General features: G+C 38.1%; 2 long non-coding RNA genes across 29 annotated transcripts in view; one reads left to right on the forward strand and one right to left on the reverse strand.

The window, feature by feature from the left end:
- LOC113886777 overlaps positions 1 to 19,856 on the forward strand; it is a 188,225-nt gene extending 168,369 nt beyond the window's left edge. For 2 of the 4 annotated variants that reach the window (XR_003509558.1, XR_003509555.1), the window contains one exon: positions 19,539 to 19,856. This is a non-coding gene — a long non-coding RNA (uncharacterized LOC113886777). The remainder of the gene's footprint in view (positions 1 to 19,538) is intronic. The other 2 variants (XR_003509556.1, XR_003509557.1) reach the window with 1 other exon arrangement.
- A 5,060-nt stretch (positions 19,857 to 24,916) lies between these two features.
- The window catches only part of LOC113886947, an 83,297-nt gene continuing 81,082 nt past the window's right edge, over positions 24,917 to 27,131 (reverse strand). For 23 of the 25 annotated variants that reach the window (XR_003509588.1, XR_003509594.1, XR_003509603.1 and 20 more), the window contains 3 exons: positions 26,619 to 26,763; positions 25,856 to 25,932; positions 24,917 to 25,675 (listed from right to left, as the gene is read on the reverse strand). This is a non-coding gene — a long non-coding RNA (uncharacterized LOC113886947). Of the gene's footprint in view, positions 25,676 to 25,855; positions 26,323 to 26,618; positions 26,764 to 27,131 lie in introns of all 25 variants that reach the window. The other 2 variants (XR_003509595.1, XR_003509609.1) reach the window with 2 other exon arrangements.

Raw genomic sequence — 27,131 nt, forward strand, 5'->3', positions numbered from 1 at the left:
TGCCATGTAGGGCCAGCCAAGATGGATAGGTCATGGTGGAGAGTTATGACAAAACGTGGTCCACTGGAGAATGGAGTGGCAAACTACTTCAGAATTCTTGCCTTGAGAACCCCATGAACCATATAAAAAGGCAAAAAGAACACTGAAATATGAACTCCCCAGGTAAATCAAGGTAAATTAGAAGTGGTCAAGAGGAGATGTGGAGAAGGAAATGGCAACCCACTCCAGTATTCTTGCCTGGAGAATCCCAGGGACAGAGGAGCCTGGCAGGCTTCTGTCTGTGGGGTCGCACAGTCAGACATGACTGAAGTGACTTAGCAGCAGCAGCAGCAATGTGATACACCACTTTAACAAATTGAAAGATAAAAACCATATCATTATCTCAACAGATGCAGAGAAAGCCTTTGACAAAATTCAACATCCATTTATGATAAAAAAAAAAAAAAAAAACCCTCCAGAAAGCACAATAGAAGGAACATATCTCAAGATAATAAAAGCCATATATGATAAACCCACAGCAAACATTATCCTCAATGGGGAAAAATTGAAAGCATTTCTTCTAAAGTCAGGAACAAGACAAGGGTGCCCACTCTCACCACTACTATTCAACATAGTTTTGGAAGTTTTTGCCACAGCAGTTAGAGAAGAACAAGAAATAAAAGGAATCCAGATTGGAAAAGAATAAGTAAAACTCTCACCGTTTGCAGATGACATGATCCTCTACATAGAAAACCCTAAAGACACCAGCAGAAAATTACTAGGGCTAATCAAGGAATATAGTAAAGTTGCAGGATATAAAATTTCTGCATATAAAATTTCTGTGTATTAACACAGAAATCCCTTGTATTCCTATACATTAACAGAAAACAGATTAAGGAAACAATTCCATTCACCATTACGATGAAAAAAATAAAATACTTAGGAATAAACCTACCTAAAGATACAAAAGACCTATATATAAACTCTAAACCCTGATGAAAGAAATCAAAGAGGACACAAATAGATGGAGATATATACCATGTTCATGAATCGGAAGAATCAATATAGTGAAAATGAGTATACTACCCAAAGAAATCTATCAGATCAGATCAGATCAGTCGCTCAGTCGTGTCCAACTCTTTGCGACCCCATGAATCGCAGTACGCCAGGCCTCCCTGTCCATCACCAACTCCCGGAGTTCACTCAGACTCACGTCCATTGAGTCAGTGATGCCATCCAGCCATCTCATCCTCTGTCGTCCCCTTCTCCTCCTGCCCCTAATCCCTCCCAGGATCAGAGTCTTTTCCAATGAGTCAACTCTTCGCATGAGGTGGCCAAAGTACTGGAGTTTCAGCTTTAGCATCATTCCTTCCAAAGAACTCCCAGGGCTGATCTCCTTCAGAATGGACTGGTTGGATCTCCTTGCAGTCCAAGGGACTCTCAAGACTCTTCTCCAACACCACAGTTCAAAAGCATCAATTCTTCGGCACTTAGCCTTCTTCACAGTCCAACTCTCACATCCATACATGACCACAGGAAAAACCATAGCCTTGACTAGACGGACCTTTGGCAAAGTAATGTCTCTGCTTTTGAATATGCTATCTAGGTTGGTAGATTCAATCAATCCCTATCAGGCTACCAATGGTATTTTTTATAGAACTAGAACAAATAATTTCACAATTTGTATGGAAATATAAAAATCCTCACATAGCCAAAGTAATCTTGAGAAAGAAGATTGAAACTGGAGAAATGAACCTTCCTGACTTCAGACTGTAGTACAAAGCTACAGTCATCAAGGCAGTATGGTACTGGCACAAAGACAGAATTTTGATCAATGGAACAAATTAGAAAGCCCAGAGATAAATCAACACACCTATGGATACCTTATCTTTTTGACAAAGGAGGCAAGAATATACAATGGAGAAAAGACAATTTCTTTAAAAAGTGGTGCTAGGAAAACTGGTCAACCACCTGTAAAAGAATGAAACTAGGACACTTTCTAACATCATACACAAAAATAAACCCAAAATGGATTAAAGATCTAAATGTAAGACCAGAAGCTATGAAACAAGGAAAACATAGGCACAACACTTTCTGACAGAAATCACAGCAAGATCCTGAATGACCCACCTCCAAGAATAATGGAAAGAAAAGCAAAAATAAACAAATGGGACCTAATTAAGCTTAAAAGCTTTTGCACATGAAGGAAACTATAAGCAAGGTGAAAAGACAGCCTTCAGAATGGGAGAAAATAATAGCAAATGAAGCAACTGACAAAGAATTAATCTCAAAAATAGACAAGCAGCTCCTGCAGCTCAATACCAGAAAAATTAATGACCCAATCAAAAAAATGGGCCAAACAACTAAACATACATTTCTCCAAAGAAGACATACAGATGGCAAACACATGAAAAGATGCTCAACATCACTCATTATCAGAAAAATGCAAATCAAAACCATAATGAGTTACCATCTCAAGCCGGTCAGAATGGCTGCCATCAAAAAGTCTACAAACAATAAATGCTGGAGAGGGTGTGGAGAAAAGGGAACCCTCTTACACTGTTGGTGGGACGGCATACTAGTACAGCCACTATGGAGAATAGTGTGGAGGTTCCTTAGAAAACTGGAAATAGAACTGCCATATGACCCAGCAATCCCACTGCTGGGCATCCACACTGAGGAAACCAGAATTGAAAAAGATACGTGTATCCCAGTGTTCATCACAGCACTGTTTACAGTAGCTAGGACATGGAAGCAACCTAGATGTCCATCAGCAGATGAATGGATAAGGAAGTTGTACATATACACAATGGAATGTTACTCATCTATTAGAAAGAACGCATTTGAATCAGTTCCAATGAGGTGGATGAAACTGGAGCCTATTATACAAAGTGAAGTAAGTCAGAAAGAAAAACACCAATACAATATATTAATGCATATATATGAAATTTAGATGGAGAAGGAAATGGCAACCCACTCCAGTATTCTTGCCTGGAGAGTCCTGTGGATGGAGGGGCCTGGTGGGCTGCCGTCTATGGGGTCGCACAGAGTTGGACACGACTGAGGTGACTTAGCAGCAGCAGCAGCATGGAATTTAGAAAGATGGTAATGATGACCCTATTTGTGAGACAGCAAAAGAGATACAGATATAAAGAAAAGACTTTTGGACTGTGTGGGAAAAGACGAGGGTGGGATGATTTGAGAGAATAGCATTGATACATGTATATTACCATATGTGAAATGCATCACCAGTCCTAGTTCGATGCATGAAACAGGGCAGTCAAAACTGGTGCACTCCAACAACCCAGAGGGATGGTATTGAGACGGAGGTGGGAGAGGGTTTTGGGATGGGGGACTCATGTACACCTGTGGCTGATTCATGTCAATGCATGGCAAAAAACACCAAAATATTATAAAGTAACTAGCCTCCAATTAAAATAAATCGGTTCAGTTCAGTTCAGTCATTCAGTCGTGTCCAACTCTTTGCCACCCCATGAACCGCAGCATGCCAGGCCTCCCTGTCCATCACCAGCTCCCGGAGTTTACCCAAACTCATGTCCATTGAGTCGGTGATGCCATACAACCATCTCATCCTCTGTCGTCCCCTCCTCCTGCCTTCAGTCTTTCCCAGCATCAGGGTGTTTTCCAATGAATCAGTTCTTCGCATCAGGACTGGTAAGTGTAGATAAAAGTTTACCATTAAGTATATACTCTTATATGGGAGAAGGCAATGGCACCCCACTCCAGTACTCTTGCCTGGAAAATCCCATGGACGGAGGAGCCTGGTGGGCTGCAGTCCATGGGGTCACTAAGAGTCGGACACGACTGAGCAGCTTCACTTTCACTTTTCCCTTTTATGCATTGGAGAAGGAAATGGCAACCCACTCCAGTGTTCTTGCCTGGAGAATCCCAGGGATGGGGGAGCCTGGTGGGCTGCCATCTATGGGGTCGCACAGAGTCGGAGATGACTGAAGCGACTTAGCAGCAGCAGCATACCCTTATATGGTCAGGGTAGTGTATTAATCACTTATAAAGATAGGAGTAAAATTAAAAGACAAAAGTAGTAAAAATAGCTATAACTACAATGGTTAAAGTTGTAGCTAATTATAACTACAAATAAAAAAAGATGTAAAATATGATAACATAAAATGTGGGGAAGAGAGTAAAAATGTTGTTTAGAAAGGAATCAAACTAATGTGTTATATATAAAACAGTGAAAAAAATGGCAATAAGCAATACTTTAATAAATTAATTGCATAATAATTGCATATAATTTAAATGCAAGTGGACTAAATTCTGCAATCAAGGGACCTAGAGGGACTGGATAGATTAAGAAAAAGACTCATCTATATGCTTCCTAGAAGAAATGCACTTTAGATAAAAGTGGGAGGGTAACAGGTAGGAAGATCAGAGGTCCCCAAGGGGCAGGAGGAAATAAACTGCAAGTGGTAGATTTCTTTTTTTCCCCCTTATCTGTTGACAAAACATGTTCTGCTTAAGACTAACCTCTTTTTTTCTTTTCTCAAACCTTGGACTGATAATGGCTCAACCACTCAACCTTTATTCTTGTCAATTGTTTTATGGCCAGAGATGACACACCTTGTGCCATCCTATCTCAAAGATGCATATTGTGGGATAGGGGCATGGTGAAACTCCCTCAGCCTTGAGTCATTTCTTTTATCTGATTAGAAGCTGGCTAACAGACAGAAAATGCCTTGCTAAAAACTAGCAGGCAGGCATTCTTTCTGCCCCCTTCTGATGTCTGTATCAGAAGCTTTCTCTGTCTCTCTTAATCTTTAATAAAATTCTGTTACACAGAAAGCTCCAAGTGGTCAAGCCTGGTCTCTGGCTCGGGATCAAAATCCTCTCCTCCAGAGATCATGAATCCTGGCATAGCATAAGGCTTGCAGCAGCAACTTTTCAAAAGGACAGAAAAAGACTGAAAGCAGAGTTGGAAAAAGGTGTCCCATGTAAATGGAAATCAAAAGAAAGCTAGGGTAGTTTTACTTATATCAGTCAAAGTAGACTTTGATTGTAATAAGAGACTAAGAAGGATACTACATAATTATAAAGGGATTAAGCTACCAAGAGATTATAACATTGTAAATATTTATGCACTCAATATGTAAGCACCTAAATATATAAAGCAAATATTAACAGACCTAAAGAGAGAAATAGATTGCAATAAAATCACAGTAGGAGATGTTAATGGACCACTTACATCAACATATAGATCATCCACCAGATGGAAAATCAATCAGGAAATACTGCCTTAAGTGATATTTCAAACTTGATGGAGTTAGATATTTACAGAACATTCCACCTAAAAGCAACAGATTGCACATTCTTCTCAAGTTCACACACAACATTTCCCAAGATAGATCATATATTAGGTCACAAACTTGAAATTATGTCAAAAATATTTTCTGACCACAATTATATAATCTAGAAATTAATTATATGAAAACTGGAAAATTCAGAAATGTATGGAGATTAAACCACATGCTATTGAAGTAGGTCAAAGAAAAAGTCAAAAGAGAAATTAAAAATACCTAAGATAAATGAAAATGGAAGTGGAACATACCAAAACTGATGGGATGCTGCAAAAGTAGATGTAAGAGGGGAGTTCATAGCAATAAATGCCTACTGTAAGAAACAAGACTCAACAACCTTGCACCCTAGGAAACTAGAAAACGAAGGTCCAATGAAGCCCAAAGTTAGTATGGGAAGGAAATAAGAAAGATTAGAGAAGAAATAAATGAAATAGACACATAATAGAAAAGATCAATGAAGGAGCTGGTTACATGAAAAATAACAAAATTGAGAAAACTTTAGGTATACTGACCAATAAGAGAGAGCAATCAATGAAATGAAAGAAGAGATGTTACAACTGATACAACAGATACATGCACCCCAAATTCATAGCAGAATTATTTACACTTGTCAAGATACAGAAGCAAGCTAAGTTTCCATCAAGAGGTGAATGGATAAAGAAGTTGTGGTATGTATATAGTTATCAATCTCTCTCTCTCTCTCTCTCTCTCTCTCTCTCTATATATATATATATATATATATGTATGTATATATATATATATACCATCCATCTATCTATATCTATATATCCATATATATATATATATATATATATGGATATATTAGTTCAGTTCCATTCAGTTGCTCAGTTCAGTTCAGTCACTCAGTTGTGTCTAACTCTTTGTGACCCCATGGACTGCAGCACGCCAGCCTTCCCTGTCCATCACTAACTCCTGTATTTTGCTTAAACTCATGTGTATCTAGCCGGTGATGCCATCCAACCATCTCATCCTCTCTTGTCCCCTTCTCCTCCTGCCTTCAATTATTCCCAGCATCAGGGTCTTTTCCAGTGAGTCAGTTCTTTGCATCACGTGGCCAAAGTATTTAATCCTTCAGCTTCAGCATCAGTCCTTCCAATGAATATTCAGGACTGGTTTGTTTTGGATTGACTGGTTTGATCTCCTTGCAGTCCAATGGACTCTCAAGAGTCTTCTCCAGCACCACAGTTCAAAGGCATTGATTCTTGGGTGCTCTGCCTTCTTTACAGTCTAGCTCTCACAACGGTTTTTGACCACTTGGAAGACCATAACTTTGACTATATGGACCTTTGTCAGCAAAGTAATGTCTCTACTTTTTAATATGCTATCCAGGTTGGTCATAGCTTTTCTTCTAAGGATCAAGCGCCTTTTAATTTCATGGCTACAGTCACCATCTGCAGTGATTTTGGAGCCCAAGAAAATAAAGTCTGTCACTGTTTCCATTATTTTCCCATCTATTTGCCATGAAGTGATGGGACCAGATGCCATGATCTTAGGTTTTTGAATGTTGAGTATTATTAAGCCAGTCTTTTCACTCTCCTCTTTCACTTTTATCCTGAGCCTCTTAAGTTCCTCTTCACTTTCTGCCATAAGGGTGATGTCATCTGCATATCTGAGATTACTGATATTTCTCCTGAGAATCTTAATTCCAGCTTGTGTTTCATGCAGCCCGGCATCTTGCATGAAATATAAGTTAACTAAGCAGGGTGACAATATACAGCCTTGACATACTCCTTTCCCAGTTTGGAACTAGTCCATTGTTCCATGTCTAGTTCTAACTGTTGCTTTTTGACCTGCTTACAGATTTCTCAGGAGGCAGGTAAGGTGGCCTGGTATTCCCATCTCTAAGAATTTTTCACAGTTTGCTGTGATCCACACAATCAAAGGCTTTGGCATAGTCAATAAAGCAGAAGTAGATGCTTTTCTGGAATTCTCTTGCTTTTTCTATGATCCAGTGGATGCTGGCAATTTGATCTCTGGTTCCTCTGCCTTTTCTTAATCCAGCTTGTGCATCTGGAAGTTTTCGGTTCACATACTGTTGAAACCTAGGTTGGAGAATTTTGAGAATTACTTTGCTAGTGTGTGAAATGAGTGCAATTGTGTTGAAACATTCTTTGGTATTGCCTTTCTTTGGGATTGGAATGAAAACTGACCTTTTCCAGTCCTGTGGCCACTGCTCAGTTTTCCAAATTTGCTGGCATATTAAGTGCAGCACTTTCACATCATCATCTTTTATGATTTGAAATGGCTCAGCTGGAATTTCATTACCTCCACTAACTTTGTACTTAGTGATGCTTCCTAAGGCCCACTTGACTTCGCATTCCAGGATGTCTGGCTCTAGGTCAGTGATCACACCATCGTGATTATCTGGGTCATTAAGATCTTTTTTGTATAGTTCGTCTGTGTTTTCTTGCCGCCTCTTCTTAATATCTTCTGCTTCTGTTAGGTCCATAACATTTCTGTCCTTTATTGTGACCATCTTTGCATGAAATATTCCCTTGGTATCTCTAATTTTCTTGAAGAGACCTCTTGTTTTTCCCATTCTATTGTTTTCCTCTATTTCTTTGCATTGATCTCTGAGTTAGGCTTTCTTATCTCTCCTTGCTATTCTTTGGAACTCTGCATTCAGATGGGTATATCTTTCTTTTCTCCTTTGTCTTTCACTGCTCTTCTTTTCTCAGCCATTTTTTAGGCCTCCACAGACAACCATTTTGCCTTTTTGCATTTCTTTTTCTTGAAGATTGTTTTGATTACTGCCTCCTGTTCAGTGTCACGAACCTCCATCCATAGTTGTTCAGGCACTCTGTCTATATATATATATAAAGTGGAAAAGTGAAAGTGTTAGTCACTCAGTCATGTCTTACTCTTTGTGACCCCCATGGACTGTAGCCTGCCAGGCTGCTCTGTCCGTGGATTTTGTCAGGCAATAATACTGGAATGGGTAGCCATTCCTTTCTCCCGTGTATCTTCCTGACCCAGAGATTGAGTCCAGGCCTCCTGTATTGCAGGCAGGCTCTTTACCATCTAAGCCACCAGGGAAACCTTACACACACACACACAAACACAGAGGAATACAGCTCAGCCATAAAAAATTTTGCCATTTACAACAACGTGGATGGGCTTGGATGGTATTACACGAAGTGAAACAAATCAGAGGAAGACAAATACTGTACGATATCACTTATATATGAAATCAAAAAGAATACAACAAACTAGTGAAAATAACAAAAAAGAAGCAGACTCACAGATACAGAGAATGAAGTAGTAGTACCAGTGGGGAGATGGAAAGGGGAGGGGCAAAATTTGGATAGGGAATTGAGGTTAGAAACTACTATGAATATAAAATATAAGCTACAAGGATATATTGTACAACAGGGAATATATTACATGCAATAATTTAGCCAATATTTTATAATAAGTATAAATGTAGTGTAACCTTTAAAAACTGTGAATCACTGTATTCTACACTTGAAATTTATATAATATTGTACATGAACTATGTTTGACAGAATTTACCTGGGAAGCCATTTGGACCTGGATTTTTGTTTTAGGGGATTTTTTCCATTACCGATTCAATTTCTTTACTAGTAACCAGTTTATTCATTTTCTATTTATTTCTGATTCAGTATTGAAAGACTATATGTTTCTAGGAATTTATCCATTTCTCCTAGGCTGTCTAATTTGTTGATATATAATTATTCATAGCATTCTCTTATCCTTTGTATTTCTGTGGTATTGTAATTTCTCCTCTTTCATTTCTGATTTATTTGGACACTTTTTCCTGGTGAGTCTGTCTAATGTTGTATCAATTTATTTATTTATTATTATTATTTTTACTTTACAATATTGTATTGGTTTTGCCATATATCAACATGCATCCGCCACGGGTGTACATGTGTTCCCCATCCTGAACCCCCCTCCCACCTCCCTCCTCATACCATTCCTCTGGGTCATCCCAGTGCACAAGCCCCAAGTTTCCTGTATCCTGCATCGAACCTGGACTGGCGATTCGTTTCTTACATGATATTATACATGTTTTATGTTGTATCAATTTCATCTTTTCAAAGAACTAACTTTTAGTTTCATTTATGTGTTCTATTGTGGGGTTTTTCTCCATTTCATTTATTTCTGCTCTGATCTTTATGATTTGCTTTATTCCACTAACCTTGGGGTTGGTTTATTTTTTCTAGTTTCTTTAAATATACATTTAGAGTTTTTGCTTCAGATTTTTCTTATTATTTGAGGTGTACCTATACCACTATGAACTGCCCTCTTAGAATTACTTTTGCCTCATCCCATGGGTTTTGGAAAGTTATATTTCCGTATTCATTTGTCCCAAGGTAATTTTTTATTTCCTCTTTGATTTCTTCATTGATTGAGTGATTGTTGAGTAGTATGTTGCTTAATCTCCACATGTTTGTATACTTTCTAGTTTCCTTGTTGCAACTGAGTTCTAGTTTCATGCTATTGTGATTGGAAAAGATGCTTGACTTGATTTCAAACTTTTTATATTTATTGAGACTTGTTTTGTAGTCTAACCATGCAGTCTATCCTGGAGAGTATTCCTTGTGCACTTGAAAAGTGTGTTCTGCTGTTTTTGGATCGAGTTTTCTATATATATCTATTAAGTCTATATAGTCTAATGTGTTTTTTAAGGCCGTGTTTCCGTATTTATTTTCTTCCTGTGTGACCTATCCATTGATCTAAGTGGGGTATTAACATCCCCTACTATTATTGTATAGCTATCTATTGCTCCCTTTATTTCTGTTAATATTTGTTTTATCTATTTAGGTGCTCCTATATTAGGTGCATAAATGTTTATAAATTTTGTGTCCTCTTGTTGGATTAACCCTTTTTTTCATTCTGTAATGTTCTTCCTTGTATTTTATTACAGTCTTTGTTTTAAAGTCTATTTTGTGTGATACAGAGTATTGCTACCCAGCTTTCTTTTGTTTTCCATTTACATGGAACTTTTTTCCATTCCTTCACTTTCAATCTATGCATGTCTTTAGATATAAGATGTGCCTCTTATAGGCTGCATGTAGATGGGTCTCAGTTTCTGTCTTCTGTTTTTTAACTTACCTAGTCAGCCACCCTATATGTTTTGATTAGGGCAGTTAGTCCATAGAGATTTACAGTGATAATTGACTTCCCTGTTGGTCCAGTGGTTAAGACTCTGCCCCTCCAATCCAGGGGACAGGGTTTCGATCCATGACTGGGAAAGTTCCACGTGTTACATGACGTGGCCCAATAAATAAATAAAGTAGATAAAATGATAATAGATATGTACTATTGCCATTTTGTTAATTTTCATTGTGTTTTTTGTTGTTTTATCTTTTTTGTCAGTTTCTTTCCTTCTACTTTGATGGATTCCTCAGTGTTATATTTGGATTCTTTTCTCATTATTTTTTGTTATTCATTGTAAGTTTTTAGTTTGTGGTTATCATGAGGTTCATATATAATGACCTTTACATATATCTGTGTATTTAAGCTGATAGTCACTTAAGTTAAAAGTATTCTAAAAGCACTACACTTTCCCTCCCCCCAACACATACACACTTTTGGTGTCATATTTTTACCAGTCTTTATTTTGTGTATCTCTTAACTACTTATTGTTAAGTAAATCATCAGAAATTTAAATATTTGTTTATACATTTGCCTTTACCAGTGAGATTTTTCTTTCATATTCTTTTTTCTAGTTGTGGCCTTTTTCTGCCAAACATGACCCTTTAACATTTTTTGTAAGGCCAGTTTGGTGGTAATGAACACCTTTATTTTTTGCTTGTCTGGGAAACTGTCTGTCTGTCCTTCAGTTATGAATGATAAACTTGCTGGATCGTGAGTTTTTTCCTTTCATCATTCTATATCCTGTTACCCCGTTATGGCCTGTAAAGTTTCAGCTAAGAAATCAGCAGATAATCTTATGGCATTTTTCTTGTATGTGATTAGTTGTTTTTCTCTTGCTTCTCTTAAGATTTTCCCATTAACTTTTGCCATTTTATTTATTTTTTTTCTTTAATAATTTTAGAAAATGAATCCACCACGGGTATACATGTGTTCCCCATCCTGAACCCCCCTCCCTCCTCCCTCCCCACACCATCCCTCTGGGTCGTCCCAGTGTACCAGCCCCAAGCATCCAGTATCGTGCATTGAACCTGGACTGGCATCTCGTTTCATACATGATATTTTACATGTTTCAATGCCATTCTCCCAAATCTTCCTACCCTCTCCCTCTCCCACAGAGTCCATAAGACTGTTCTATACGTCAGTGTCTCTTTTGCTGTCTCGTATACAGGGTTATCGTTACCATCTTTCTAAATTCCATATATATGCGTTAGTATACTGTATTGGTGTTTTTCCTTCTGGCTTACTTCACTCTGTATAATAGCAGCTCAACTCCAGAAAAATAAATGACCCAATCAAAAAATGGGCCAAAGATCTAAATAGACATTTCTCCAAAGAAGACATACAGATGGCTAACAAACACATGAAAAGATGCTCAACATCACTCATTATCAGAGAAATGCAAATCAAAACCACTATGAGGTACCATTTCACACCAGTCAGAATGGCTGCAATCCAAAAGTCTACAAATAATAAATGCTGGAGAGGGTGTGGAGAAAAGGGAACCCTCTTACACTGTTGGTGGGAATGCAAACCAGTACAGCCACTATGGAGAACAGTGTGGAGATTCCTTAAAAAACTGGAAATAGAACTGCCTTATGATCCAGCAATCCCACTGCTGGGCATACACACTGAGGAAACCAGAAGGGAAAGAGACATGTGTACCCCAATGTTCATTGCAGCACTGTTTATAATAGCCAGGACATGGAAGCAACCTAGATGTCCATCAGCAGATGAATGGATAAGAAAGCTGTGGTACATATACACAATGGAGTATTACTCAGCCATTAAAAAGAATACATTTGAATCAGTTCTAATGAGGTGGATGAAACTGGAACTTTTGCCATTTTAATTATAACATATCTTGGTGTGAATCTCTTTGGGTTCATCTTTTTTGTGACTGTCTGTTCTTCCTGTACCTGGATGTGTTTCTTTCCCCAGGTTAGGGAAGTTTTCAGCCATTATTTCATCAAATAGTTTTTTTTTTTTCCCCCCTTTCTCTCTTCTCCTTCCAGGACCCCTATAATGTTCGTGCTGATATGTCCAATGTTATCCAAGAGGTCCTTTAAAGTCATCTCATTTAAAAATTTTTTTCTTTTTGCTGTTTTGTGTGAATTCCATTATTCTATCTTGCCGATCACTACTCCATTATTCTGCATCATCTAATCTGCTGTTTATTCTGTTCAGTATATTTTTATATCAGTTATTGTATTTACATTTCTGATTGGTTCTTTTCTATATTTTCTAAATATTTATTACATTTTTTCATTGATTTCCTCCATTCTTTTCCCAAGTTTGGTGAGCATCTTTATAATCATTTCCTTGAACTCTATATCAGGTAAATTACTTACCACCATTTCTTTGGGATTTTCTTCTGGGGTTTTATTCTGTTCTTTCACTTGGAACATATTCTTCTGTCTCTTCATTTTGAGTTTTGTTTCTGCTTCTGTGAATTATGTGAAACATCTAAGTCTCCTGGTTTTGAAGAAGTGGCCCTGTTATTAAGTGTCCCATGTATAGACTGCTTGTGTCTAGTGACTTTGACAGGTCAGCTGCAGCTAGAGCAGCCCTGGCTGGGGAAGTCCCTAGGGAACACTGAGCCAGAGGTCACCTTGGTTGGATAGCTGGGGCTAGAGCTAGAGCCACTGTGGACTGGGAGTAGTTCAGGGGGATTCAACAATGGCACAGACCAGTGCCTCTGACCCCAGAGAGGGCTCCAGCAGTTCCTTGCCCATTTGGCAGAAGCTCTAAAATAGTAAACGGGTTTTTTCCTGTATAATCTAGGTTCCCTATAAACGTTTTTTTGTTGTTGTTTTTAATTTTTGGTTCTTTGTTTTCGTGTTTTGTGTGTGTGTTTGTGTCCTAACATGGGTGTATGCTCAGGCCACTCAGCTATATCCCTCCCTACTCTATCTCATCCTGAAAGGGGGTAGGGTTCTCATGGATACCATATCTATGTCTTTCCTACTTCTTTCTGTGTGGTCCTTTATGTGAAATAGTTGTTTAATCAGCCTTCAGGGCTTCTTCAGGAGGAATTGTTCTATATGTAGGCATAGATTTGGTGTTTCATGAGAGGAGGTGAGCTCAGAGTCTTCCTATGCTGCCATCTTGCTCTTCTCCCATTTCCTTTAATATTTTGAACAAAATTTCTTTAAACTAATGGTTACTTTGAAGTCTCTGATGTCAAATATGACATCTAGTCCTGCTCACATGCAATTTTTGTTATCTGCTTTATTTCCTGTTTATGAGGCACATGGTCTTTTTTTTTTTTTTTTTTTTTGGATGTCTCATAATTTTTTATTTTTGAAAAACTAGCCATATTAAGGAATATGTCAGTTACTGGATTCTAACCTCTAACCCTCTCCAAGACTTTTTTATTGTTCTTTTCTTATTGTTGTTGTTGTTGTTTTTGATGGGCTGTTTTAAAGAAGTCTGTTACTTAAATTGTGAAGCTTTTGATGTTGCTCCTCAGAGGGTAAAGTTTCAAGTATATGTATAGTCACTTTGGGATCACAAATTTTAGCAGTGCTCTCTTTGATTATCTCTTTCTCTGAACTCTCTTTTAAACTGATTTATATATCATTATACATCACCTATTAGGTGCCAGTAATTACTAGATGACTGTCATAATGTTTTAAACAATGCTCTGAGGAATAAATTTCTCATTAATCTAATCCAGTTAAATTCATGAAATGATAGTTGTTGAAGGCTGTCTTTGGGAGTTGTTCTACTTCAAGGAGGCCTCTCTCTTCTTAGCTATATCTTTCTGTGGTTCTCTCTGGTGAACTAGCTGTCTATGGTTTATCTTCTTGCTCTTAATTGAGAGGAACTAATGATTTGCAGACTGTCCTTGGACTTGTGTACACTCTGTTTCACATAGTCATTTGCTCATGGAGATTTCATGCTCACTTTCTTGTGGATTGCCTCTAACCCTAGGAAAACTCTGAAAAACTACTATGGGTACTGGGTGGAGTGGTAGTCTATTGAAGTACAGACTTATTATTTCCCTCTGTGAAACCTCTGACCTATATAAGAAAGCTGGGACAAGGGGGAGAAGTCAGAATTCCAGTATTCAAGGTCTGACACACCTGCAGTAGAATATCTATCCTGTCAATAGGGACTGAGTTAAGGAAAGGAGCCCTTAAACTCTTGGCTACACTCACTAGGGATTCAGTCTTTTCAATTTGGAATTTTAGGGTACAGAAAAACGCTGGCAACCTGTCATTTGAGGTTTGATATGGAAAGCCTTGATTGGAAGCTAGACACAGACCTTACATGCTTCAAAAATTGTTACTTAAGATGGATCATAGACCTAAACATAACACGCAAAACTATAAAAATTCTAGAATATAACATAGAAGAAGATCTAAATGACCTTGGGTTTGACAATGACTTGTTTAAATTCAGCATCAAAAGAATGATTCATTAAAGAAAGAAGTGATAAATTGGACTTCATTAAAATGAAAATTTTCTGCTCTGCAAGACATTGTCAAGAGACTGAGAAGGTTCAGACTAGGAGAGAATATTTGCAAAAGATATACCTTATAAAGAACTGTTCTCCAAAATATAGAAGAAACTCTTAGAGTTCAATGATAAGAAAATAAACTGATTTTCAAATAGCCAAAAATATGAACAGACATTTCACTATAGAAGAGTTACATATGGAGAATAAGTTTATGAAAAGATGCTCAACATCTCATGTCATTAAAGAATTGTAGACTAAAACAACAGTATCACTACATACTTGTTAGAATGGCTAAAATTCTAAATACTGACTATATCAGATGTGGCCAAGGATGTGGAGCAAGAGGAACTCTTATTCATTGCTGATGGGAATGCAAAATGGAAGAGTTTGGCAGTTTCTTACAAAATTAGACATAGACTTATTGTGCCATCCAGCAATCACATTTCTAGATATTTATCCAAATGAATGAAAACTTAGAACTACACCAAAACCTACACATTAATGTTTATATTGGCATTATTAATAATGGCCAAAAATTGGAAGGAACCAAGATGTTCTTTAATAGATGAACGGATAAACTGTCGTTCATTCACAAAGTGAAACATTATTCAGGGATAAAAAAGAAATGTTATCAAGCCATGAAGAAACATGGAGAACTTTTAAATTCATATTGCTAAGTGAACAAAACCAGTCTGTTAGTTTATGAATTAGGATATAGTTTATCTTGGGCAACATTCCATGTACAGTTGCAAGGAATATGAATTTGACTGCTATTGTGTATAGTGTTCTACAAGTGTCAGTTAAGACAAGTTGATTCTAGTGCTGTTTATGTCTTATTAACTTTCTAGCTAACTGTTCTGTTAAACTTTTTTCAGTTCAGTTCTGTCACTCAGTTGTGTCCGACTCTTTGCGACCCCATGGACTGTAGCACGCCAGGCCTCCCTGTCCATCATCAACTCCCAGAGTTTACCCAAACTCATGTCCATTGAGTCAGTGATGCCATCCAGCCATCTCATCCTCTGTTGTCCCCTTCTCCTCCTGCCCTCAATCTTTCCCAGCATCAGAGTCTTTTCCAATGAGTCAGCTCTTTGCATCGGGTGACCAAAGTATTGGAGCCTCAGCTTCAACATCAGTCCTTCCAATGAACACCCAGGACTGATCTCCTTTAGGATGGACTGGTTGGATCTCCTTACAGTCCAAGGGACTCTCAAGAGTCTTCTCCAACACCACAGTTCAAAGGCATCAATTCTTCGGTGCTCAGCTTTCTTCACAGTCCAACTCTCACATCCATACATGACTACTGGAAAAACCATAGCCTTGACTAGACGGACCCTTGTTGGCAAAGTAATGTCTCTGCTTTTTAATATGCTGTCTAGGTTGGTCATAACTTTCCTTCCAAGGAGTAAGCGTCTTTTACCATCTGCAGTGATTTGGGAGCCCCCCAAAATAAAGTCAGCCACCATTTCCACTGTTTCCCCATCTATTTGCCATGAAGTGATGGGACCAGATGCCATGATCTTCGTTTTCTGAATGTTGAGCTTTAAGCTAACTTTTTCACTCTCCACTTTCACTTTCATCAAGAGGCTTTTTAGTTCCTCTTCACTTTCTGCCATAAGGGTGGTGTCATTTGCATATCTGAGGTTATTGATATTTCTCCTGGCAATCTTGATTCCAGCTTGTGCTTCTTCCAGCCCAGCGTTTCTCATGATGTACTCTGCATATAAGTTAAATAAGCAGGGTGACAATAGACAGCCTTGACGTACTCCTTTTCCTATTTGGAACCAGTCTGTTGTTCCATGTCCAATTCTAACTGTTGCTTCCTGACCTGCATATAGGTTTCTCAAGAGGCAGGTCAGGTGGTCTGGTATTCCCATCTCTTTCAGAATTTTCCAGTTTATTGTGATCCACACAGTCAAAGGCTTTGGCATAATAAAGCAGAAATAGATATTTTTCTGGAACTTGCTTTTTCGATGATCCAGTGGATGGTCTAAATTTTCATCTAGGTATAACTGACAACATTAATTTCAGCTGTACAGCATAATGATTCAGTATTTGTATACACTGTGAAATGATCACCACAATAAGTCTAGATTCCCTCTGTCACTGAGTTATAAAATATGAAATATAGTATTATTGACTATTATCACCATACTGTAAATAATATCCAAAAGCCTTATTTGTGACTGGAAATTTGTATTTCTTGACCCCCCTCACCCATTTTGCTCACCCCTCAAACCCCTCCCCTCCAACAATAACCAGTCCACTCTCTGTGTCTTTGAGCATTTTTTTTTTTAATTCCACATAAATGAACTCATATTTGTCTTTGTCTCTCTGACTTATCTCACTTAGCATAATACCCATAAGGTCCACCCATGTCACATATGACAAGATTTCATTCTTTTGTGTGTGTATATGTCTATTTAAATTCTCTGCCTGTTTTTTGATTTGGGAGATTTTTACCATTCAATCGTAGGTGTTATTTATATATCTTAGATATTAACCCCTTGTTAGATATGACTTGTAAATATCTTCTTCCTAAATTTAGTAGGTTGCCTTTTCATTTTGTCAATGGCTTCCTTTGCTGTGCAGCTTTTTAGTTTAATGCAGTCCCATTTGTTTGTTTCTGCTTCCCTTGCCTGGGAAGATATATCCAAAAAATACTGCTATGATTTTTGTCAAAGTGTCCTGCCTATGTTTTCCCCTAGGAGTCCTATGGTTTCTGGTCTTACAATTAGATCTTTAAACCATTTTTAGTTTATTTTTGTATATGGTGTTAGAGAATGTTCCATTTCCAACCTTTTATATGTAGCAGTCCAGTTTTCCCAGTACCACTTGCTGAAAAGATTGTCTTTTCCCCTTTGTATGTTCTTGCCTCTTTGTCATAGACTAATTGACTGTAAGTGTGTGGGTTTATTTCTGGCCTTTCTATTCTGTTCCATTGATCTGTATGTCTGCTTTTGTGCCAGTACCATACTGTTTTGATTACTATAGCTTTGTAGTATAGTTTGAGATCAGGACGTGTGATGCTTCTCTAGTAATCTGTAAGAGTAAAGTATTGAAATCTCCAGATATAATTGTGGGCTTGTCTGTCTCCTTGCAGTTCTCTCAGTTCTTGCTTCAGTTATTGTTATGTCTTCTTGGTAAATTGCCGTCTTTATCATTATGTAATGTCTATCTTTATCTTGAGTATTTCTTCTGAAGTCTAATTTTTTATATTAATGTAGACTCTCCAACTTTCTTTTGATTAGTGTTTGCATAATACAATATTATCTATGTATTTTTATTTGAAATTAATTTCTGGTAGAAAGCATTTACTTGGGTTTCATGGAAGATTTTAATAACTAAATATATTATGGGACTATACAAGATTTCCTATATTGTTCTTGAATTGGTTTTGTTAAGTTACATTTTTCTAGGAATTCTTTAGTTTCCTTTAAATTTTCAATCCTATTCACATAAATTGTTGAAACTGTTCCTTACTCTTCTTAATCTCCCTTTTCATCTTTGTTTTCCCTTTCTTTCATATTATTTCCCTGTACCTTTTCATCTTGATGAATCTACCACATTTTTGTCTATTTTATTAGCTTTCTAAAAGAAATGTGAAATTTTATTGACCTTCTTTGTCTTTATTTTCTATTTTATGAATTTATGCTTTTGCCTTTAATACCTTCTTACTTCTGCTCCCTCCTCCCTCGTTGTTCCTACTATGTTTGTAAGTTGGATACCTAGCTGATTAATTTTCACCCTGCCATCTAATATACATATTTAAGGCTGTAAACTTCCCTCAAACCACGCTTTCATCGTGCTTTTTATATGTAGTATTTTCATTATGTTTAAACATTAAGTATTTTAATTTGTCCCTTATGATTTCTTTGATCCATATATTTTTGTTTTTAATTGCAAAATATAGGTAGATGTTTTATTTACCCTCTAGGTAGATGTTTTATTTACCCTATTAACATATAACTTAATTGCAATATAGCCTGACAACATGGATGCTATGATACCAATTCTATAAATTAGTAAATAATTTTTTAATGGAGAATCAATTATTTTTTGAACTTTATTTTTTCTTTTTGATTTTTTTATTTGGGTGTGCTGGGTCTTTGTTGCTGTGCAGGCTTTTCTCTAGTTGTGGAGAGTGGGGGCTACTCTGGTGGATGGGCTTCTCATTGGGGTATCTTGTCTTGTTGTGGAGCACAGGCTCTAGAGCATTCAAGCTTTGTTAGTTGTGGCTCCCAGACTCTAGAGCATAGGCTCAGTAGTTGTGGTGCATGGGCTTAGTTGTCCTGTGGCATATGGGATGTTCCTGAACCAGGGATAAAATCTGTGTCTCCTGCATTGGCAGGTGGATTCTTTACCACTGAGCCACTAGGCAAGTACCTTGAATTTTAATTAATTCTTAATTTACAACTATTCTTGATTTACAGAAAATTGCAAAGGTGGTACAGAAATTTTCCATATACTCAACCTAGTTCCGTGTTTTACAAAATCTTTCATTGTTATAATACATATTTTAGAATTAGCAAAGTAAAAATGATACATTATTAACTAAAGCTATTTCATGCAAATTTACTCAGTTTTTACCTAATATTCCCCCCTTTTTTTCTCTGTTTCAGATCCCATGTAGAATACTACAAAGTTTCTCAACAAAACATTAGCAAACCGAACCCAACAGCACATAAAAAAAATCATACACCACAACCAAGTAGAATTCATCCCAAGTTCAAAAGGATAGTTCAATATATGCAAATCAATCAAGGTATTTTTAATTTCCTCTTTATTACTGACCCATTCACGGACCACAGCCTTGTCCAACTCAATGAAATTAAGCCATGCCTTGTGAGGCCATCCAAGAACAACGGGTCATGGTGGAGAGTTCTGACACAATGTGGTCCACTGGAGAAGGGAATGGCAAGCCTCTTCAGTATTCTTGCCTTGAGAACCCCATGAACAGTATGAAACGGCAAAAGGATAGGACACTTAAAGATGAACTCCCCAGGTCGGTAGGTGCCCAATATGCTACTTGAGATCAGTGGAGAAATAACTCCAGAAAGAATGAAGGGATGGAGCCAAAGCAAAAACAACACCCAGTTGTAGATGGGACTGGTGATAGAAGCAAGGTTCAATGCTGTAAAGAGCAATATTGCAGAGGAACCTGGAATATTAGGTCCATGAATCAAGGCAAATTGGAAGTGATCAAACAGGAGATGGCAAGAGTGAACATCGACATTCTAGGAATCAGCAAACTAAAATGGACTGGAATTGGTGAATTTAATTCAGATGACCATTTTATCTACTACTGTGCGCAGGAATCCCTTAGAAGAAATGGAGTAGCCATCATGGTCAACAAGAGTCCGAAATGCAGTACTTGGATGCAGTCTCAAAAACGACAGAATGAGGCGGTTGGATGGCATCACTGATTCAATGGACATGAGTTTGAGCAAATTCCAGGAGTTGGTGATGGACAGGGAGGCCTGGTGAGCCGCAGTTCATGGGGTCACAAGGAGTCGGACACGACTGAGCAACTGAACTGAACTGATTGACCCATTGGGTTTTTGGTAGCATGTTGTTTAGTCTCCATGTAATCATTTTTTTTTTTTTTCATTTCACTTTCTGTGGTTAATTTCTAGTTCTATTCCACTGTGGTCAGAAATGATGCTTGAAATAATTTCTGTACTCTTAAATTGTTGAAGCTTGGTTTGTGCGATAGTAAGTGGTCAATCCTAGTGAATGTTCCATGTGCACTTGAAAACAATGTGTATTTTTCTTTCTTTTTTTTTTGATGTAATGTCCTGAAAATATCAAGTCCGTTTTATCATTTAATATTTGTTGCCTTATTGATTCTGTTTGGAAGATCTTTCCATTGATGTGAGTGGGGTGTTAAAGTCTCCTACTATTATATTCCTGTCAGTTTCTTCCTTTAGGTCTGATACGTATTTGGGTGCTCCTATATTAGGTGTATATATGTTGATGAGTAGAGAATCCTATATTATCTTTTTATCATTATATATTCCTCCTTTATCTTTCTTCATGCCTTTGTTTTAAAGTCTATTTTCTCTGATATATGATATTGTGACACCCGCGTTATCATTTCTATTTGCATAAAATATTTTCCATAGTCTCAATCTGTGCGTGTCCTTTGCCCTACAGTGGGTCTCTTGTAGGCAGCGTGTCATAGGCTCACATTTTCCCCCAATTTGCTACTCTGTTTCTTTTGGAGCACTTAGTCTCTTGACATTTGATGTAATTATTGATAGTTATGTATTTATTGCCATTTTAAACCGTGTTTTGTCATTGATTCTATGTTTCTTCTTTGTTCCTTTCTTTTTCTATTTTTCCTTTTGTGGCATGATGATTTTCTCTCATATAATGCTTATGTTCTTTTTTTTTTAATCTATTGTATGCTTTTGATTTGCGGTTACTCTGTCAAATATGTAAACCCCTTTCTATATCTACTTACCTTAGACTAGTAGTCTCAATAGGCTCAAACACATTCTGGGGGAAAAAAATCTACATTTTCCTACTGTCTACCCCCAAATTTCATGATTTTGATGTCCTCTTTTACATCTTTTTTTTTTCTTGCTGTTCATTGTGGTTATCACTGTTACACATTTTCTTTTTTCCAAATCTGTGTATTGACTTATTTTCCAGTTATGATTTTCCCTTTCCTATGGATTTTTACTTCTTTTCTAGAGAACTTCCAGTATTCCCTTTAGTACTGCTATATTCTTATTTTTTGCTTCTCTGATAAATTCTTCCTCTCTCCTATTCTAAGTGGGTAGAGTATCCTAATTGTTGATTTTCCCCTTTCAGGACTTTGAATATATATCTTTCCACTTCCTTCTGGCCTGCAACATTTCTGTAGTGAGATCAACTGTTATCCTTATGGGGGTCCCTTTATAATTAACTGTTTTTCTCTTGCTTCCTTAAGAATCCCATCTTTAACTTTTTCCATTTCGGTTAAAATGTCTTGGTGTAGATATGCTTGGGTTTATATTGTTTGGGATAAACAAGCATCCATCTTCTGTGTTCCCTGTACCTGGATTTCTGTTTCTTTCTTTAGGTTTTGTAAGTTTTCAGGCATAATTTCTTCAAATATATTTTCGACCCCCCCCCTTTCTCTTTCTTTTCCTGGAATCCTTATTATGCATAGTTTGGCACACTTTATATTATCCCATGGGTCTCTTATATTGCTTTCATTTTTTTCCCCCAGTTTGGCCTTCTGTCTGCTATTCTGATTGGATGATTTCCATTATTCTATATTCCAAGTCACTTATTCATTCTTCTCCATTGTTCATTCTGATTTTCATTGGCCTTAGTTGAGCTTTTCTCTGCAAAATGAGTTTTCTATTTTTTCTTTGTTCTTCTTTATAGTTTCTGGTTCCTTTTTACAGTACTCTGCATTTCTATAGAGAGCCTTTCTTAATTCCTTCAATATTTTCATTATTTCCCTTTTGAACTCTGTGTCTGTTATACTGAAGAGGCCTGTTTTATTGTTAATTTTTTTCAGGGAAATGCTCATTCTTTTAACTGGGAGTGGTTCCTCTGCTCCATTTCACCTATATTTACCTAAGTTTAGGAGATACATCAATTGTGGTCTTGGAGAATTGTCTTTTGCCCCTTTCCTCAGCCTTGGCTGTTTTCCCCTTGATAGGGGGTGGGCAGATGTAGTGGTGGGTGCCTGATCTTGGGGTTCTCAGCTCAGGCAGACAGCTCAGGTGCATGCCTGGGACATATGATGGTAGCACATGAGTGTACAACCACTCCTGGAGTTTGGATGGGTGTCAGCAGGGGCCCAGGACCACTCCTGGTTTCTGGGCAGGTGGTAGTGATTTGCAACAGTCCCTGGAGCCTGTGTAGGTAGTGTCCTGCCCTCTGTGAGCATTCACACAGGGAAAAAGTCTATAATCCAGTGCAATCCCTCCCCTCATACACCCCACAAACAATGGCAACTGGACTCTAAGGTGGCCCAGGCTTCCTCCGCTTACACTCCCAGCCACAGTTGCACTGGATTCTGCCGGGAGCCAGCACGGGAGTCCCCACCCATAACAAGATTATGTGGGAGATTTCTGGTGGGCAAGGCAAGCCAGAACTCGAGGGGTGCCCCTCTGGGCCTGCCTGAGCGTCTACCCCAAATCCAGAGTCTGCCTGCTTTACTGCTTTGTGCTCTCACCTACACCTCTTTTATGGGGGGCTGTCCCCCACCACCATCTGTCTCTCTGAAAGAGTTAACTTACAGCTCCAGTTAATAAAGTTCCTGGGTGTGACAAGAGTGTTTTAGTTCACAAACCCCTCAGATGGCAAACTTGCCTGACAAGTTTACCTGGACTCCTACAGCTATGCATACGATTGTTTACAGTCTCCCAACTTTGAGAAGCACGGGAAGCTTAAGATATTCAAATAGCTTAGAGCCTCTCAGAGAGTTAGAAGCTGTCAGAATAAAACTAGATTTCATTGATGAGCCAATGCTTGCTGCCAAGTTTCCACATCCCCTGTATTGTATCCTTGAATGTGTATTAATATAGTTGGTATGCAGAAAAAATTAGTAGTGGCCTTGGTGTTAGCGACTTTAGACCCTTAAGGTAATAAATTCTTTCCTTTGTTGTAAACCCACTGCACCTCTGCCCTATAGGAATGTAACTTTATCTAACACCTTCGGAGGATGGCGCCAAACTTTAAAATAATTACTCTTAGAGAAAATAAGTCTTATGGTTGACAAACCTTTGTCAGAGTCATAAAATGTTAATAGGCCTTCTGGCCAGAAGATGATGTAAATCTTTTTGTATTTGTATACCATAAATTTACAGAAAAGAAAGCCTGGTCTCAATAAGGATCAAAGACTGCTGACTTTGCATGATTTCACACCCCCTATTATCCTCTATGTGCAACTTACAGTATAAAAGCCCATTGAAAATAAAGCTATGGGCCTTGCTCACCGAAGCTTGGTCTCCCTGTGTCGTTGTTTCCTTTTCCTCCTTTTCTCTTCTGTTCTTCCTTCATGCCAAAATAATTTGGAGCCCGGGGGTCCTCTGTGACCACTTATTTGCCTGGGCTTCTAAGACCCACTCGAGAAGGTGCCTAAGGTGGGGCACCTTCCGCTATTCGAGAGGGCACCTGCGGCCTCCGTGGTCAGAGCAAGTTTGGTGTCACGAACTTTATTGATTTCCCACGTAAACCAGTTATTATTGAGCCTCTAATAAATCTCTCAGCCTTTGCTATCCCTTAATCGCCAACGCCGTCATCCTGAGGGAATCCCTGGATCCAACCAGGGCTGGACCCCGGTAGGATTCCCACTCCTCCCCCAGCCTGTCTACCCATAGCCTATCCCAGTCCTCTCACAGGGTTTTATCTCTGAAGCCCGAGTTTCAGTATCCAGCCTCCACCAGCACTGGAAGATGTGCGTGTCAGGCTGAGGAGTGCAGGACATCAGCACTGACCATCTGTGCAGTTCTCCCTCTGCTCTGGCTGCAGAGAAATGGCTATTGCATTTTCCTCTGAGGCTGTGAAACTCCCTTTCTTCTTTCACAGTTCCCTCCTAGGGATGCAGGTCCCATCTTGATTCCTTTCTTGCTTTCCTTTTTCCCACCCAGTTACACTGTGACTTTCTTGCCTTTTTAGCAGTCAGAGGTCTTCTGGCAGTGTTCAATAGATATGCTGTGAAAATTATTCCACATGTAGATGTATTTTTGTTTTATTTATGAGAGAGGGTGAGCTTCACATCCTGTTCTCTGCCATCTTGTTCTTTCTCCCAAGAATCAATTCTTGCAAGCATTCCAAATGTACTTCAAATGAATTGTGTTTTCTGTAACTCGTCAGAAGTGTATATATTTCCATTCACATTTTGTAAGGCTTGTAATTTGTGTTGTTTAAATCTTCTGTATGCTGTTGATTGTATATGTGATTTCTCAACAACTGAAAAGAGCTCTCAGTTGCTTGGTGGATTTTTCTTATGAAATATTATGTGACACAATATAGTGTTTTTAAGTAATTCTAATGACATGGAAAAATGCTTATTTATTTTCAAATGAGCAAGTTGGAGATTAACAAGTACAATGTCAATTTTAAACTGTTACACTTTTTTAAAGTTGTAAAAGGAAACATGCAAATGATAAGATTTTGAGTTGTAAAATCATATTCTTTACTTTTTAATTTATACCTTTCACTTTATTTTTTTAACTATGACCACCTGTTACTTTTATCATCAAAAATAAGACTTTTTTTTTTTTTTTTAAAAGAACAAGCCCAGCCCAATGCAGTCAATCTCATGACATTTTCCGCTGCTATCTTCACTCAGAAGGCCATACTGTTGTCCCCCTGTATACTTGTTGTTCTCTTGCTCCTTCAGGTACTGGACTCATTGCAGATGAATATCCACCAAAGTGAGAGACAAGAGAGTGACACCATCTCTCTAGGAGCATGAAACCACTTAGTTAAACTGTCTTTGGCAGCCACAGTCTGCTCCTGGTATCAATCTCAATGACCTACACAGGGGACAGATGCCTTTAAAAGCTAAATGCCCATCTTATATAACTGGAAGTTTTCCCTCTTCTAAATCTTTCTTCTGATGAAACAATCTTTTAAAACCCTTCTCCAAAGCAGCTCTTCTTTTTTGTTTTAGATAGTACATCATGCTTTGTGGAATGACAAAGGTCCAAGTATTGACTTTTCATTGTACTGTTTCCTTATGCCAATATCTGGTGTTTGGGGTTGCCTGAAGTCATTCTGCCCACGGTTTCTGGCCCATTCATTAATCCTATTAAAAAGAGAAAATAAAATAAAAATGGAGCTATATGGTACTATTTGTGTCATTTCCTCTGTCCTCAACCCCTTTAACACCCTGTCATTGAACCAGAGAGTTCTTCTAAGTTGCAAACTTTTTTGGGGGTTCTTTCTTTATAAAGGTCAACAGAAACCTCCACAAAGGCAGACCTACCTGAGAAGAGAGGCTGGTAGTGACTCTCACGAGTAGCAACAGAAATAGTGCAGCACAACAACTTATCTTCAATCTACCTTTAAAAAGTACAAGTTCATGAAGTGAGTCTCAGTGCTTCCTCCAATTAAGTAAAGGATTTTATGACTTCCTTCAGTTCTTTCTTCTCCCTCCCTCCCTTCATTCTTCAAGGAAATGAGTTCATTCCTATCTTCACTCACAAACAGCAGAGATCATGGTTTGCTTCCTTCAATCATGTAGACTTTTAGGTCTAATACCCACTAAAATGTCAAGCATTTGTTACTCTATAATGGGATATCATAGTTTCCCTCTCCTTCCTCTCTGCACTGCACTCCTTCTCTCCACATATCCAGAGAGAAACATGAGGTCACTCCCAAGATTCATTGAAGTTTCATTCAGTCATTCACAATAAGGCTCTTCCCAGCTGGGGCCTGTTACAGACATATGGCCTGGGGGAAGGGAAAGAAAAAACACTTGCTAAAACCCATCAGCGTGGAGCAGGAAATGAAAAGTGGCTAGAGAGAGCAAGGAGTGTACTGCGATTCTGAAGAAAGGAGAGGCATGATATAAGATAAGGCATCAGAAGATGTGATTATGGGTGTCCTGAGCAATCACTGAGAATATCTGAAAGGTATAAGACTTTCCACTTTTCCCATACCCTATCTTTCCCATTTCCAAGAGACAAAAAGTAACCAGGACTCCTGACAGTTTACTATTAACCCCTAAGATTTGTGTCCTTACATACCACATGTATGCAAATCTTAAAATCTCTGATGAGCAAGTTAGAAAGGGATACAAGCTCTCCTACTGATTTCATAATCAGTTGAGACATCAAGAGTAAATCCCAGGGCTGAGGTCCAGTTGCTGGCTGTGGTTAGTGTCTGTGGTGGCTGCCAGGAGATAAGATAGGAGTTGGTATTAGGCTGATTAATATGAGTATTCCCCAACTAAAGCAGTAATTATGACAAATTCAACCCCAACCTTAGCATTCATACCTCCTTGGTTTTTAACAGATGGAAAGAAGTGATAGTGAAGGAGAAAAACTCCCAGTGCCAGAGGAAGTAGAAAGTTATGGCTTTTATTTGCTTTAATCAGTATATCTCAGTCATGGGACTGAAGGAAAAAGGATTATAAACACAGGGGCTGGGGTTACTTTCAAGTCAACTAACTGCCTTCCTTCCATAAAGCTGGGGTTTTATGTTGCTGAAACTTAAAACTCATCTCTGGGGGCCTATATTCTATATTTCAGCATTGGAGA

This window comes from Bos indicus x Bos taurus, chromosome X (genome assembly GCF_003369695.1).
Source record: "Bos indicus x Bos taurus breed Angus x Brahman F1 hybrid chromosome X, Bos_hybrid_MaternalHap_v2.0, whole genome shotgun sequence".
In the NCBI taxonomy this organism is placed as follows: domain Eukaryota; kingdom Metazoa; phylum Chordata; class Mammalia; order Artiodactyla; family Bovidae; genus Bos; species Bos indicus x Bos taurus.